Source organism: Notothenia rossii (genome assembly GCF_949606895.1).
Source record: "Notothenia rossii genome assembly, chromosome: 8".
Taxonomy (NCBI): Eukaryota; Metazoa; Chordata; class Actinopteri; order Perciformes; family Nototheniidae; genus Notothenia; species Notothenia rossii.
The window spans coordinates 82,481,451-82,498,977 of NC_136906.1; the positions used below are offsets into that span (position 1 = coordinate 82,481,451).

The 17,527-nt window shown below is 38.4% G+C and overlaps 1 protein-coding gene across 1 annotated transcript in view; it reads left to right on the forward strand.

Moving 5' to 3' along the window:
• LOC307016495 (uncharacterized protein) overlaps positions 1-17,527 on the forward strand; it is a 41,367-nt gene that overhangs the window by 12,119 nt on the left and 11,721 nt on the right. The window lies entirely within an intron of this gene.

Genomic DNA, 17,527 nt, shown 5'->3' on the forward strand with positions numbered 1-17,527 from the left:
TTTGAGTTATTTTTGAGTCATGCTTGAGTCATGTTTGAGTCATGCTTGAGTCATGTTTGAGTCATGATTGAGTCATGTTTGAGTCATGCTTGAGTCATGTTTGAGTCATGTTTGAGTGAGTCATGTTTGAGTCATGTTTGAGTTATGTTTGAGTTATGTTTGAGTCATGTTTGAGTCATGTTTGAGTCATGTTTGAGTCTGAGATATGCTTGAGTCATGTTTGAGTTATGTTTGAGTCATGCTTGAGTCATGTTTGAATTATTTTTGAGTCATGCTTGAGTCATGTTTGAGTCATGTTTGAGTCATGCTTGAGTCATGTTTGAGTTATTTTTGAGTCATGCTTGAGTCATGTTTGAGTCATGCTTGAGTCATGTTCGAGTCATGTTTGAGTCATGCTTGAGTCATGTTTGAGTTATTTTTGAGTCATGCTTGAGTCATGCTTGAGTCATGTTTGAGTCATGTTTGAGTCATGTTTGAGTGAGTCATGTTTGAGTCATGTTGGAGTCATGCTTGAGTCATGCTTGAATCATGCTTGAGTCATGTTTGAGTGAGTCATGTTTGAGTTATGTTTGAGTCATGTTTGACTCATGTTTGAGTGAGTCATGTTTGAGTCATGTTTGAGTTATGTTTGAGTCATGTTTGAGTGAGTCATGTTTGAGTCATGTTGGAGTCATGCTTGAGTCATGCTTGAATCATGCTTGAGTCATGTTTGAGTGAGTCATGTTTGAGTCATGTTTGAGTCATGTTTGAGTTATGTTTGAGTCATGTTTGAGTCATGTTTGAGTGAGTCATGTTTGAGTCATGTTTGAGTTATGTTTGAGTTATGTTTGAGTTTGAGATATGCTTGAGTCATGTTTGAGTTATGTTTGAGTTATGTTTGAGTCATGCTTGAGTCATGTTTGAGTCATGTTTGAGTCATGCTTGAGTTATGTTGAGTCATGTTTGAGTTATGTTTGAGTTATGTTTGAATTATGTTTGAGTTATGGTGAGTCATGTTTGAGTCATGCTTGAGTTATGTTTGAGTCATGTTTGAGTCATGTTTGAGTTATGCTTGAGTTATGTTTGAGTTATGTTTGAGTCATACTTGAGTCATGTTGGAGTAATGTTTGAGTCATGTTTGAGTCATGTTTGAGTCATGCTTGAGTCATGTTTGAGTTATGTTTGGGTCATGTTTGAGTCATGCTTGAGTTATGTTTGAGTCATGTTTGAGTCATGTTTGAGTTATGCTTGAGTTATGTTTGAGTTATGTTTGAGTCATACTTGAGTCATGTTGGAGTAATGTTTGAGTCATGTTTGAGTCATGCTTGAGTCATGTTTGAGTTATGGTGAGTCATGTTTGAGTCATGCTTGAGTTATGTTTGAGTCATGTTTGAGTCATGTTTGATTTATGCTTGAGTCATGTTGGAGTAATGTTTGAGTCATGTTTGAGTTATGTTTGAGTCATACTTGAGTCATGTTGGAGTAATGTTTGAGTCATGTTTGAGTTATGTTTGAGTCATGCTTGAGTCATGTTGGAGTAATGTTTGAGTCATGTTTGAGTCATGCTTGAGTCATGCTTGAGTTATGTTTGAGTCATGTTTGAGTCATGTTTGAGTTATGCTTGAGTTATGTTTGAGTTATGTTTGAGTCATACTTGAGTCATGTTGGAGTAATGTTTGAGTCATGTTTGAGTCATGTTTGAGTCATGCTTGAGTCATGTTTGAGTTATGTTTGGGTCATGTTTGAGTTATGTTTGAGTTATGTTTGAGTCATGTTTGAGTTATTTTTGAGTCATGCTTGAGTCATGTTTGAGTCATGCTTGAGTCATGTTTGAGTCATGTTTGAGTGAGTCATGTTTGAGTCATGTTGGAGTCATGCTTGAGTCATGCTTGAATCATGCTTGAGTCATGTTTGAGTGAGTCATGTTTGAGTCATGTTTGAGTTATGTTTGAGTCATGTTTGAGTCATGTTTGAGTGAGTCATGTTTGAGTCATGTTTGAGTTATGTTTGAGTTATGTTTGAGTTTGAGATATGCTTGAGTCATGTTTGAGTTATGTTTGAGTTATGTTTGAGTCATGCTTGAGTCATGTTTGAGTCATGTTTGAGTCATGCTTGAGTTATGTTGAGTCATGTTTGAGTTATGTTTGAATTATGTTTGAGTTATGGTGAGTCATGTTTGAGTCATGCTTGAGTTATGTTTGAGTCATGTTTGAGTCATGTTTGAGTTATGCTTGAGTTATGTTTGAGTTATGTTTGAGTCATACTTGAGTCATGTTGGAGTAATGTTTGAGTCATGTTTGAGTCATGTTTGAGTCATGCTTGAGTCATGTTTGAGTTATGTTTGGGTCATGTTTGAGTCATGCTTGAGTTATGTTTGAGTCATGTTTGAGTCATGTTTGAGTTATGCTTGAGTTATGTTTGAGTTATGTTTGAGTAATACTTGAGTCATGTTGGAGTAATGTTTGAGTCATGTTTGAGTCATGTTTGAGTCATGCTTGAGTCATGTTTGAGTTATGGTGAGTCATGTTTGAGTCATGCTTGAGTTATGTTTGAGTCATGTTTGAGTCATGTTTGATTTATGCTTGAGTTATGTTTGAGTTATGTTTGAGTCATACTTGAGTCATGTTGGAGTAATGTTTGAGTCATGTTTGAGTTATGTTTGAGTCATGCTTGAGTCATGTTGGAGTAATGTTTGAGTCATGTTTGAGTCATGCTTGAGTCATGCTTGAGTTATGTTTGAGTCATGTTTGAGTCATGTTTGAGTTATGCTTGAGTTATGTTTGAGTTATGTTTGAGTCATACTTGAGTCATGTTGGAGTAATGTTTGAGTCATGTTTGAGTCATGTTTGAGTCATGCTTGAGTCATGTTTGAGTTATGTTTGGGTCATGTTTGAGTTATGTTTGAGTTATGTTTGAGTCATGTTTGAGTCATACTTGAGTTATGTTTGAGTTATGTTTGAGTCATGTTTGAGTTATGCTTGAGTTATGTTTGAGTTATGTTTGAGTCATACTTGAGTCATGTTGGAGTAATGTTTGAGTCATGTTTGAGTCATGTTTGAGTCATGCTTGAGTCATGTTTGAGTTATGTTTGGGTCATGTTTGAGTTATGTTTGAGTTATGTTTGAGTCATGTTTGAGTCATACTTGAGTCATGTTTGAGTTATGTTTGAGTTATGTTTGATTCATGTTTGAGTCATAATTGAGTCATGTTTGAGTTATGTTTGAGTTATGTTTGAGTCATGTTTGAGTCATGCTTGAGTTATGTTGGAGTCATGTTTGAGTCATGTTTGAGTCATGTTTGAGTCATGTTTGAGTTATATTTGAGTCATGTTTGAGTCATGTTTGAGTTATGTTTGAGTAATGTTTGAGTCATGTTTGAGGCATGCTTGAGTTATGTTTGAGTCATGTTTGAGTCATGTTTGAGTTATGCTTGAGTTATGTTTGAGTCATGTTTGAGTCATGCTTGAGTCATGTTTGTGTTATGTTTGAGTTATGCTTGGGTCATGTTTGAGTCATGTTTGAGTCATGCTTAAGTTATGTTTGAGTCATGCTTGAGTTATGTTTGAGTCATGTTTGAGTCATGTTTGAGTTATGTTTGAGTTATGCTTGGGTCATGTTTGAGTCATGTTTGAGTTATGTTTGAGTCATGTTTGAGTTATGTTTGAGTTATGTTTGAGTCATGTTTGAGTTTTGTTTGAATTATGTTTGAGTCATGCTTGAGTCATGTTTGAGTGAGTCATGTTTGAGTCATGTTTGAGTCATGCTTGAGTCATGTTTGAGTCATGCTTGAGTCATGTTTGAGTGAGTCATGCTTGAGTCATGTTGGAGTCATGTTTGAGTCATGTTTGGGTCATGTTGGATTCAGGCTTGAGTCATGTTTGAGTGAGTCAAGTTTGAGTCATGTTTGAGTCATGTTTGAGTCATGTTGGAGTCATGCTTGAGTCATGTTTGAGTCATGTTGGAGTCATGCTTGAGTCATGCTTGAGTCATGTTGGAGTCATGCTTGAGTCATGCTTGAGTCATGTTTGAGTGAGTCATGTTGGAGTCATGTTTGAGTTATGTTTGAGTCGTGCTTGAGTCATGTTTGAGTCATGTTTGAGTCATGCTTGAGTCATACTTGAGTCATGTTGGAGTCATGCTTGAGTCATGTTTGTGTTATGTTTGAGTTATGCTTGGGTCATGTTTGAGTCATGTTTGAGTCATGCTTGAGTTATTTTGAGTCATGTTTGAGTCATGTTTGAGTTATGCTTGAGTTATGTTTGAGTCATGTTTGAGTCATGCTTGAGTCATGTTTGTGTTATGTTTGAGTTATGCTTGGGTCATGTTTGAGTCATGTTTGAGTCATGCTTGAGTTATGTTTGAGTCATACTTGAGTTATGTTTGAGTCATGTTTGAGTCATGTTTGAGTTATGCTTGGGTCATGCTTGAGTCATGTTTGAGTGAGTCATGCTTGAGTCATGCTTGGGTCATGCTTGAGTCATGTTTGAGTTATTTTTGAGTCATGCTTGAGTCATATTTGAGTCATGTTTGAGTCATGATTGAGTCATGTTTGAGTCATGCTTGAGTCATGAGTGAGTCATGTTTGAGTCATGTTTGAGTCATATTTGAGTCATGTTTGAGTCATGATTGAGTCATGTTTGAGTCATGTTTGAGTCATGTTTGAGTCATATTTGAGTCATGTTTGAGTCATGATTGAGTCATGTTTGAGTCATGCTTGAGTCATGAGTGAGTCATGTTTGAGTCATGTTTGAGTCATGTTTGAGTCATGTTTGAGTTATGTTTGAGTCATGTTTGAGTCATGTTTGAGTTATGTTTGAGTCTGAGATATGCTTGAGTCATGTTTGAGCTATGTTTGAGTCATGCTTGAGTCATGTTTGAGTTATTTTTGAGTCATGCTTGAGTCATGTTTGAGTCATGTTTGAGTCATGCTTGAGTCATGTTTGAGTTATTTTTGAGTCATGCTTGAGTCATGTTCGAGTCATGTTTGAGTCATGTTGAGTCATGTTTGAGTCATGCTTGAGTCATGTTTGAGTTATTTTTGAGTCATGCTTGAGTCATGCTTGAGTCATGTTTGAGTCATGTTTGAGTGAGTCATGTTTGAGTCATGTTGGAGTCATGCTTGAGTCATGCTTGAATCATGCTTGAGTCATGTTTGAGTGAGTCATGTTTGAGTTATGTTTGAGTCATGTTTGACTCATGTTTGAGTGAGTCATGTTTGAGTCATGTTTGAGTTATGTTTGAGTTATGTTTGAGTTTGAGATATGCTTGAGTGATGTTTGAGTTATGTTTGAGTTATGTTTGAGTCATGCTTGAGTCATGTTTGAGTTATTTTTGAGTCATGCTTGAGTCATGTTCGAGTCATGTTTGAGTCATGCTTGAGTCATGTTTGAGTTATTTTTGAGTCATGCTTGAGTCATGTTTGAGTCATGCTTGAGTCATGTTTGAGTCATGTTTGAGTGAGTCATGTTTGAGTCATATTGGAGTCATGCTTGAGTCATGCTTGAATCATGCTTGAGTCATGTTTGAGTGAGTCATGTTTGAGTCATGTTTGAGTTATGTTTGAGTTATGTTTGAGTCATGTTTGAGTCATGTTTGAGTGAGTCATGTTTGAGTCATGTTTGAGTTATGTTTGAGTTATGTTTGAGTTTGAGATATGCTTGAGTCATGTTTGAGTTATGTTTGAGTCATGCTTGAGTCATGTTTGAGTCATGTTTGAGTCATGCTTGAGTTATGTTGAGTCATGTTTGAGTTATGTTTGAGTTATGTTTGAGTTATGTTTGAGTTATGTTGAGTCATGTTTGAGTCATGCTTGAGTTATGTTTGAGTTATGTTTGAGTTATGTTTGAGTCATGTTTGAGTCATGCTTGAGTTATGTTTGAGTCATGTTTGAGTCATGTTTGAGTTATGTTTGAGTTATGTTTGAGTTATGTTTGAGTCATACTTGAGTCATGTTGGAGTAATGTTTGAGTTATGTTTGAGTTATGTTTGAGTCACGTTTGAGTCATGCTTGAGTCATGTTTGAGTTATGTTTGGGTCATGTTTGAGTTATGTTTGAGTTATGTTTGAGTCATGTTTGAGTCATACTTGAGTCATGTTTGAGTTATGTTTGAGTTATGTTTGATTCATGTTTGAGTCATAATTGAGTCATGTTTGAGTTATGTTTGAGTTATGTTTGAGTCATGTTTGAGTCATGTTCGAGTTATGTTTGAGTCATGCTTGGGTCATGTTTGAGTTATGTTTGAGTTATGTTTGAGTCATGTTTGAGTCATGCTTGAGTCATGTTTGAGTTATATTTGAGTTATGTTTGAGTCATGTTTGAGTCATGTTTGAGTCATGTTTGAGTTATGTTTGAGTAATGTTTGAGTCATGTTTGAGGCATGCTTGAGTTATGTTTGAGTTATGTTTGAGTCATGTTTGAGTTATGCTTGAGTTATGTTTGAGTCATGTTTGAGTCATGCTTGAGTCATGTTTGTGTTATGTTTGAGTTATGCTTGGGTCATGTTTGAGTCATGTTTGAGTCATGCTTGAGTTATGTTTGAGTCATGTTTGAGTCATGTTTGAGTTATGTTTGAGTTATGCTTGGGTCATGTTTGAGTCATGTTTGAGTTATGTTTGAGTCATGTTTGAGTCATGTTTGAGTTATGTTTGAGTCATGTTTGAGTCATGTTTGAGTTATGTTTGAATTATGTTTGAGTCATGCTTGAGTCATGTTTGAGTGAGTCATGTTTGAGTCATGTTTGAGTCATGCTTGAGTCATGTTTGAGTGAGTCATGCTTGAGTCATGTTGGAGTCATGTTTGAGTCATGTTTGGGTCATGTTGGAGTCAGGCTTGAGTCATGTTTGAGTGAGTCATGAGTGAGTCATGTTTGAGTCATGTTTGAGTCATGTTTGAGTCATGTTGGAGTCATGCTTGAGTCATGTTTGAGTCATGTTGGAGTCATGCTTGAGTCATGCTTGAGTCATGTTGGAGTCATGCTTGAGTCATGCTTGAGTCATGCTTGAGTCATGTTGGAGTCATGCTTGAGTCATGCTTGAGTCATGTTTGAGTGAGTCATGTTGGAGTCATGTTTGAGTTATGTTTGAGTTGTGCTTGAGTCATGTTTGAGTGAGTCATGTTGGAGTCATGCTTGAGTCATGCTTGAGTCATGTTTGAGTGAGTCATGTTGGAGTCATGTTTGAGTTATGTTTGAGTCATGTTTGAGTCATGTTTGAGTCATGCTTGAGTCATACTTGAGTCATGTTGGAGTCATGCTTGAGTCATGTTTGAGTGAGTCATGTATGAGTCATGCTTGAGTTATGTTTGAGTTATGCTTGAGTCATGTTTGAGTCATGCTTGAGTCATGTTTGAGTTATGTTGGAGTCATGTTTGAGTTATGTTTGAGTTGTGCTTGAGTCATGTTTGAGTGAGTCATGTTGGAGTCATGCTTGAGTCATGCTTGAGTCATGTTTGAGTGAGTCATGTTGGAGTCATGTTTGAGTTATGTTTGAGTCATGTTTGAGTCATGTTTGAGTCATGCTTGAGTCATACTTGAGTCATGTTGGAGTCATGCTTGAGTCATGTTTGAGTGAGTCATGTATGAGTCATGCTTGAGTTATGTTTGAGTTATGCTTGAGTCATGTTTGAGTCATGCTTGAGTCATGTTTGAGTTATGTTTGAGTTATGTTTGAGTCATAATTGAGTCATGTTTGAGTTATGTTTGAGTTATGTTTGAGTCATGTTTGAGTTATATTGAGTCATGCTTGAGTTATGTTTGAGTTATGTTTGAGTCATGTCTGAGTCATGTTTGAGTCATGTTCGAGTCATGTCTGAGTTATGTTGGAGTCATGTTTGAGTCATGTTGGAGTCATGTTGGAGTCATGTTGGAGTCATGTTGGAGTCATGTTTGAGTTATGTTTGAGTTATGTTTGAGTCATGTTTGAGTTATGTTTGAGTTATGTTTGAGTCATGCTTGAGTTATGTTTGAGTTATGTTTGAGTTATGTTTGAGTTATGTTTGAGTTATGTTTGAGTCATGCTTGAGTTATGTTTGAGTTATGTTTGAGTTATGTTTGAGTTATGTTTGAGTCATGTTCGAGTCATGTCTGAGTCATGTTTGAGTCATGTTCGAGTCATGTCTGAGTTATGTTGGAGTCATGTTTGAGTCATGTTGGAGTCATGTTGGAGTCATGTTGGAGTCATGTTTGAGTCATGTTTGAGTCATGCTTGAGTCATGTTTGAGTTATGTTTGAGTTATGTTCGAGTCATGTTTGAGTCATGTTTGAGTTATGTTTGAGTCATGTTTGAGTCATGTTTGAGTCATGTTTGAGTCATGTTTGAGTTATGTTGGAGTCATGTTTGAGTCATGTTCGAGTTATGTTCGAGTCATGTTCGAGTCATGTTTGAGTCATGCTTGAGTCATGTTCGAGTCATGTTTGAGTCATGTTCGAGTTATGTTGGAGTCATGTTGGAGTTATGTTTGAGTCATGTTTGAGTTATGTTTGAGTCATGTTCGAGTCATGTTGGAGTCATGTTTGAGTCATGTTGGAGTCATGTTGGAGTTATGTTTGAGTCATGTTCGAGTCATGTTGGAGTCATGTTTGAGTTATGTTGGAGTCATGTTGGAGTCATGTTGGAGTCATGTTTGAGTCATGTTCGAGTTATGTTCGAGTCATGTTTGAGTCATGTTTGAGTTATGTTGGAGTCATGTTGGAGTCATGTTGGAGTCATGTTTGAGTTATGTTGGAGTCATGTTGGAGTCATGTTGGAGTCATGTTTGAGTCATGTTTGAGTCATGTTCGAGTCATGTTTGAGTTATGTTTGAGTTATGTTTGAGTCATGTTTGAGTCATGGTTGAGTTATGTTTGAGTTATGTTTGAGTCATGTTGGAGTCATGTTTGAGTTATGTTGGAGTCATGTTGGAGTCATGTTGGAGTCATGTTTGAGTTATGTTGGAGTCATGTTGGAGTCATGTTGGAGTCATGTTTGAGTCATGTTTGAGTCATGTTCGAGTCATGTTTGAGTTATGTTTGAGTTATGTTCGAGTCATGTTTGAGTTATGTTTGAGTTATGTTTGAGTCATGCTTGAGTTATATTGAGTCATGTTTGAGTTATGTTTGAGTCATGTTTGAGTTATGTTTGAGTTATGTTTGAGTCATGCTTGAGTTATATTGAGTCATGTTTGAGTTATGTTTGAGTCATGTTTGAGTTATGTTTGAGTTATGTTTGAGTCATGTTTGAGTTATGTTTGAGTCATGTTTGACTCATGTTTGAGTCATGTTTGAGTTATGTTTGAGTCATGTTTGAGTCATGTTCGAGTCATGTCTGAGTTATGTTGGAGTCATGTTTGAGTTATGTTTGAGTTATGTTTGAGTCATGTTTGAGTTATGTTTGAGTCATGTTTGAGTTATGTTTGAGTCATGTCTGAGTCATGTTTGAGTCATGTTCGAGTCATGTCTGAGTTATGTTGGAGTCATGTTTCAGTCATGTTGGAGTCATGTTGGAGTTATGTTTGAGTTATTTTTGAGTTATGTTTGAGTCATGTTGGAGTTATGTTTGAGTTATGTTCGAGTCATGTTTGAGTCATGTTTGAGTCATGTTTGAGTTATGTTTGAGTTATTTTTGAGTTATGTTTGAGTTATTTTTGAGTTATGTTCGAGTCATGTTCGAGTCATGTTTGAGTTATGTTTGAGTTATTTTTGAGTTATGTTTGAGTCATGTTGGAGTTATGTTTGAGTTATGTTCGAGTCATGTTTGAGTCATGTTTGAGTCATGTTTGAGTCATGTTTGAGTTATTTTTGAGTTATGTTTGAGTTATTTTTGAGTTATGTTCGAGTCATGTTTGAGTCATGTTGAGTCATGTTTGAGTTATGTTGGAGTCATGTTTGAGTCATGCTTGAGTCATGTTCGAGTCATGTTCGAGTCATGTTGAGTCATGTTTGAGTTATGTTGGAGTCATGTTCGAGTCATGTTCGAGTCATGTTGAGTCATGTTTGAGTTATGTTGGAGTCATGTTTGAGTCATGTTGGAGTCATGTTTGAGTCATGCTTGAGTCATGTTCGAGTCATGTTCGAGTCATGTTGAGTCATGTTTGAGTTATGTTGGAGTCATGTTGGAGTTATGTTTGAGTCATGTTTGAGTTATGTTTGAGTCATGTTTGAGTCATGTTGAGTTATGTTTGAGTCATGTTTGAGTTATGTTTGAGTCATGTTGGAGTTATGTTTGAGTCATGTTTGAGTTATGTTTGAGTTATGTTGGAGTCATGTTTGAGTCATGTTTGAGTCATGTTTGAGTTATGTTTGAGTCATGTTGGAGTCATGTTTGAGTCATGCTTGAGTCATGTTGGAGTCATGTTGGAGTCATGTTGAGTCATGTTTGAGTTATGTTGGAGTCATGTTGGAGTCATGTTGGAGTCATGTTTGAGTTATGTTGGAGTCATGTTGGAGTCATGTTGGAGTCATGTTTGAGTCATGCTTGAGTCATGTTCGAGTCATGTTCGAGTCATGTTGAGTCATGTTTGAGTTATGTTGGAGTCATGTTGGAGTTATGTTTGAGTCATGTTTGAGTTATGTTTGAGTCATGTTTGAGTCATGTTGAGTTATGTTTGAGTCATGTTTGAGTTATGTTTGAGTCATGTTGGAGTTATGTTTGAGTCATGTTTGAGTTATGTTTGAGTTATGTTGGAGTCATGTTTGAGTCATGTTTGAGTCATGTTTGAGTTATGTTTGAGTCATGTTGGAGTCATGTTTGAGTCATGCTTGAGTCATGTTGGAGTCATGTTGGAGTCATGTTGAGTCATGTTTGAGTTATGTTGGAGTCATGTTGGAGTCATGTTGGAGTCATGTTTGAGTCATGTTCGAGTTTTGTTCGAGTCATGTTTGAGTTATTATTGAGTCATGTTTGAGTCATGTTTGAGTTATGTTTGAGTCATGTTCGAGTCATGTTCAAGTCATGTTTGAGTTATGTTTGAGTTATGTTTGAGTCATGTTTGAGTTATGTTTGAGTCATGTTCGAGTCATGTTTGAGTCATGCTTGAGTCATGTTTGAGTTATGTTTGAGTCATGTTTGAGTCATGTGCGAGTCATGTTTGAGTTATGTTTGAGTTATGTTTGAGTCATGTTTGAGTCATTTTTGAGTCATGTTTGAGTTATGTTTGAGTCATGTTTGAGTCATGTTTGAGTCATGTTTGAGTTATGTTCGAGTCATGTTTGAGTCATGTTTGAGTTATGTTGGAGTCATGTTGGAGTCATGTTGGAGTCATGTTTGAGTCATGTTGGAGTCATGTTGGAGTCATGTTCGAGTCATGTTGGAGTTATGTTTGAGTCATGTTGGAGTCATGTTGGAGTCATGTTTGAGTTATGTTTGAGTCATGTTTGAGTCATGTTGGAGTTATGTTTGAGTCATGTTGGAGTCATGTTGGAGTCATGTTTGAGTTATGTTTGAGTCATGTTTGAGTCATGTTGGAGTCATGTTGGAGTCATGTTTGAGTCATGTTGGAGTCATGTTGGAGTCATGTTGGAGTCATGTTGGAGTTATGTTTGAGTCATGTTGAAGTCATGTTGGAGTCATGTTTGAGTTATGTTTGAGTCATGTTGGAGTCATGTTTGAGTTATGTTCGAGTCATGTTGGAGTTATGTTTGAGTTATGTTTGAGTCATGTTTGAGTCATGTTTGAGTCATGTTCGAGTCATGTTTGCCGTCCTACTATTATGTTTGTATTTTGAGCAAAACACATCATAGACATGTTTTTATATATTTGTATAAATCCGAGAACCATAATATATGCCTAAAAATAGCGTGATAGGAGACCTTTAAAGGGTTAGGGTTAAATCTGTAAACCCCAGCTCGCTCTACACTATCTGTCGGCTGCTTCCAGAGCGTTAGCTGATGCCGTGTTTTCAGGAGGAAATGTGATGACCGTGGCTGAGTGGCGGGACATCCCCGTGTCAAATGGATTAAAACCTGCAGCTTTCTTTTCAGCATCAGCACAAAACACCTCAGTTCGGTTTGGCAGCGACCAGAGTTACCGGAGCAGCCGGTCGGGAGGTCGTGTTTGCTCTCACCGGAGATAAGGAGGCTGTGTCAAATCATTTATTGAGTTTGAATTGAAACTCTAAAAAGATATAACATTCCCCAGGCATCTTAATCCGTGTGTTTGTTTAATAAACAGCAAGTTGTTGAGTTCTCTGGGATGTTGAGCTCAAGGAGCCGGGTCAAGCCAGCAGCTGGTAATTATCAGCGTTTTAAGGATATTTAAACTGAGCCGGAGTTTAGGGGCTCCTTCCAGAGATGTAATGAGATACCTTATACCTCTATGACCCTCCATGAAATCATTGGATAATACAGCTCTACATGTAATCCTTATAAAAGCATTTGAGACTTTTATTGAATGTTATATTGCAAATAAAGTCTCTGTGTTTCTTACCAAATCTGTCTCTGCGACCTAAAAAACATGTTGGCATACATTTAGCCAGCGTTATTAAAGGACTTCTGAGAAACCAAATGCACGACACAAGGGATATATGCTGGTAGTTTATTCATGCATGATAGCATTTTGTTAGCTTAATATTAGCCATCTTACCTCTAACTGCAAACACCAGAGAAGCACCGACACCAGTAACAGTGATCACTTCTTCTCTCACTTCATAGAGATGTATTTTATTATCGTAACTTTATTAATTACGAAAGGAATACAGCAAACAGATGCTATATGTTGACTGCTGCAGCTGAGGCTAGACGCTATCCTCCAAAGATGGTCCCAGAAAGCACTGCAGTTACCATTTCAAGACATCGGGGACTCTGTCAAATGTTGCAGTGGTGAAGCGTGCCTCAAAATATTTACATTTTCTGTATTTTACTTCTCTTGTCTTGTCTAAACTCAAGCCTAAGACTGCAGATCATGTGTTTCGTTGTGTGTGTCTATGCAGATCATTTTGCATATTTCTTGATCTTGTTTAATATTCCAACCCAGTCTCACGGCATTTCGTGTTATAGTCACGAAATTAATCTATTGATTCGTGTTCACCAACACAATTTTTCCATTTTTTTTCGTGTCACAGATTTTAAAAGCAATGTATTTGTATTGGTAGTCTGTTTTGTGCCTGCACCAAATAATAACAAATAAGAAGGAAAAATATATTTTAAAAATACAGATGTCAGTATTCTGAGGCTCAGAGCCATCTCTCTCTTCCTCACGGACGGCAAAAAAAAGTCAGACATTATACAATTTAAAATAAAAACAATAATCGTGGCTTGATATTGAGTAAGAAAATGTTTTATGAACCACACAGCTTTCGGTCTGACGGTATCCTCGATGACCTCTTGTGGTTGCAGTGATTTGAATATCAAACTATTTTGTTGACTGTTTTAGGCCATCACTAACTGCGTACTCCTAACTCTTCTAAAAACAGCCGATCTGCTACTGCTTCACTAGCCATATGCATTTTCTCAAATACAGTATGCTAGGCTTTAAACAGCTACATTGCAAGCCACATTTTGGCTTTTCTTGTGGCTCAAAAACTGAAATCCAGAGAAAAGATGGCTCTCTGTTTTTACCTGTATCCCCTGCAGAGTAATTCCACACCCCATGATCCAGCAGAGTAAGGCAGGATTTGAGAGGATACATCCCAGTTTACCCGGTCCCTTTGAAGCCTGGAGGGGAGCTAAGTGGTCTGAAGTGAACCTTTCTAGTTTGTTTCTTCTCTTGTGTTTTGTTCTTTACTTTGTGCCTTGCCAATTAGATTACCATCATCATTATCAGAACAACCTCTCGTCAGATCTTTTAATATGAAATACAAAATGAGAAAAAGCGAGGAATGTCCCTGAGAAGTCTGGCATGAAGCCTCCTTGGTTTGAACCCCGCTGAACAGTAGCTCCATTATCCCAGAGATTCAGAACGGGTCGTGTCTGTGCTTGAGTGGTTGTCTGGCAGGCGAGGTGCACACTGAGGACACACCTGCACCTGAACCCTCCTCACAGCTGTGTCCGAGCCCCGGGCGGTCACATATCACCAACACAGAACCATAGCTTTGATTTACCGAGCCGCACCCAGGGTCCAGACACGAGGCGGAAAAAGCAATTGATGGACATTTAAACAGATCACTTTGGGAGTTGGAAACCCAGACCCCGTTCACAGCTGGTTTTAACACAAAGCAATATAAAGGGATTGGATCAAGTGAACATCCACAATAACAGGTGCACAGATCAGTTATTTCAAAGGACTCTGCCCATTATATTAAAGAGTAATGGCTTGGTTCTATAATAAATCAGAAAAAGTTAAGTTTCTCTTGAAATCCAGGACAAAGGTCTTGGTTTGTCTGCCAGAAGCATTCCCTTTTAAATACAATATTAAAGACATCTGTGCCTCGTGTTTCCCTCATCCTTTTAGCAGTCTTGACTCTTGATGTTCTCTTGAGTAAGACATCTCTCTGTTGTTGGAACCTTCCCTAACATGTTTGTCTTATTTTAACAATGTGGTCACATGACTCCTTCTGATGTCACTGCAGATCTGCTGTAAGCTAGCTAGCTAACGTAGCTAACCTAGTCATTTCAGACATACTGACAGACACTAACAGTTATGAGACGACTAACTCTGAGACAGAGACAGTTTATAATCCCCCAAACAATGCAACTCTTATTTTTTCCGTCTTTTTTCCAGCGTTGATTTTCAGCTTTTTCTTTTTGTCAACTATTTTAATGAATCCATTTTTTTTTTATTGTCCATTTGTCATCAACTTTAATCTGTTCTGTTGCCAACATTTTTCTTTGTCATCATATTTGTTCTCCTTTTGGCACCAAATATTTTGGTCAACTTGACCAATCACCAGAGGTAAAATAGCTGCTATCATATCAGAAGGAGTCATGTGATCACATTGGTCAAATAAGCTCATAAAACATTTTAGGGACAGAGACAGTTGTGTGCGTCACATTTTGGTGTCCCCTGGTTTCCGTTGTTAGCCTCTGCAGACGTTTTACATGCACTAAGTAACACCTATAACACACCACAGGAGAGGGAACACCACAGAAAGCAGAATAAGGCCTCTTTCTTGTTCAAAACATTTCATTGTGAGCACACGAGGTAAGGATTGAATAGAAATTCCAAATGGAGAAATCAGTAAGATGATTCATATCTAAATCTCTAAGAAGCTGCAGCTGGGAGCTTTGTCTCTTGAGATGTAGTAATGTACATTTCTAACCAGACACAAACTTTACTTAAAGATTTACGGACGGGAGGACAGTGGGGAGTTCCGTGCAGAACAAAGGACAGAGACAGAAATGACTTAATGTACTCTGGGCCACAAGGTCTCCATCAGGGCAGAATAACAGCACACACACACACACACACACACACACACACACACACACACACACACACACACACACACACACACACACACACACACACACACACACACACACACACACACACACACACACACACACACACACACACACACACACACACACACACACACACACACACACACACACACACACACACACACACACACACACACACACACAGCCTTTGATCACTCTGGGAATGTGTGGGCGTCTGCAGGGAGATCAGAAACCCCTCTGCTCACCGTATGAGGGTTGTTCTGTTCTTTAGCTGTTGTATGATCTCAAATCTCCAGGAAGCTGACTTTTGTCCATGGCGCTCACGTATTACCACTTGAGTCCCAGGACTGGCGCCTCGTTCACACCTGGCTTAAATTTAGACTCGGGAAAATGGATCTAAGTATAGTAAATGATCCCTGGAGTATCCGGTGACTACGTGTGAACAAATCACGCTCTCTCTCTCTGCAGGAAACACATCCTTTCTGTTGCCCTGACCGACTGCACTGCAGGTGTTTGAGGATTATTGCTTAATGCCAAAAAGAGCAATCATCTGGGATAGTTTGACCATTTGTGTGTTGCAAGTTGTCCTGGATTATAAGGAGGCCGGCTGGTGCAAACGCACTCTAACGGCCCCAAACTCTTCCATCAGGAGAAACGCGCTGCAGCTTCAAAGTCAACTTTAATGTACATCTCTCTGTTTGTGCAGACAGAGAGATCGAAATAACCTTTCCAACAATCCTGAATACAAAATACAATAATTCAAAATACAAATATGTATACAAATATATATAGAATATGTAGATCCTATATATATACAACCAACAGACACATTTACACATATGCACACATAAAACACAACATCAATATATACAAAAAACAGTCACTTCAATGTCTTTGGGAATGTGCATGGTGCAAGACTGTCCATAGCAGCGTAAAAAGAAAGGATGCAGATATAAAAACCCAAAGGTTCCACATGAAGAAACATCTTCAGCAACAACACATGCAGCGTTTAGAGAACACTCAGCAGCTTGAGGAGACATGCAGCGTTTAGAGAACATTCAGCAGCTTGAGGAGACATGCAGCGTTTAGAGGACATTCAGCAGCTTGAGGAGACATGCAGCATTTAGAGAACATTCAGCAGCTTGAGGAGACATGCAGCGTTTAGAGAACACTCAGCAGCTTGAGGAGACATGCAGCGTTTAGAGAACATTCAGCAGCTTGAGGAGACATGCAGCGTTTAGAGAACACTCAGCAGCTTGAGGAGACATGCAGCGTTTAGAGAACATTCAGCAGCTTGAGGAGACATGCAGCGTTTAGAGAACGTTCAGCAGGTTGAGGAGACATGGCAGCGTTTAGAGAACGTTCAGCAGCTTGAGGAGACATGCAGCGTTTAGAGAACGTTCAGCAGCTTGAGGAGACATGCAGCGTTTAGAGAACATTCAGCAGCTTGAGGAGACATGCAGCGTTTAGAGAACATTCAGCAGCTTGAGGAGACATGCAGCGTTTAGAGAACATTCAGCAGCTTGAGGAGACATGCAGCGTTTAGAGAACATTCAGCAGCTTGAGGAGACATGCAGCGTTTAGAGAACGTTCAGCAGCTTGAGGAGACATGCAGCGTTTAGAGAACGTTCAGCAGCTTGAGGAGACATGCAGCGTTTAGAGAACACTCAGCAGCTTGAGGAGACATGCAGCGTTTAGAGAACATTCAGCAGCTTGAGGAGACATGCAGCGTTTAGAGAACACTCAGCAGCTTGAGGAGACATGCAGCGTTTAGAGAACATTCAGCAGCTTGAGGAGACATGCAGCGTTTACTAAAAGCTGCAGAAACCAAACGCTGCAAACACAAAACGGTCAAAGACGGACCAACTGAAGTCCTTTCTGTCTCCTTTGTTCTGCACTGCACTCCCCCACCGCCCTCCCGTCTGAATATTTGTCCCGTAAATCTTTTTTCCGTTTTTATTCTTTTTAAATAAAGGTTGTGTCTGGTTAGAATTGTCTAATAATACAACTCAAGAGACAGAGCTCCGAGCTGCAGCTTCAATGAAGATTTAGAAATAAATCTTCATTAAATCTCAATAAATCTGGTGTTTCTATTCAATCCTTACCTCGTGTTCTCATAATGAAATGGGAGAATATTTTAAAGATTCCCTATTCTGCTGTCTGAGGTGTTCCCTCTCCTATAGAGTGTGTTATTGATGTTAGCGCATGTTAACGGTCTGCAGAGGCTAAAATCTC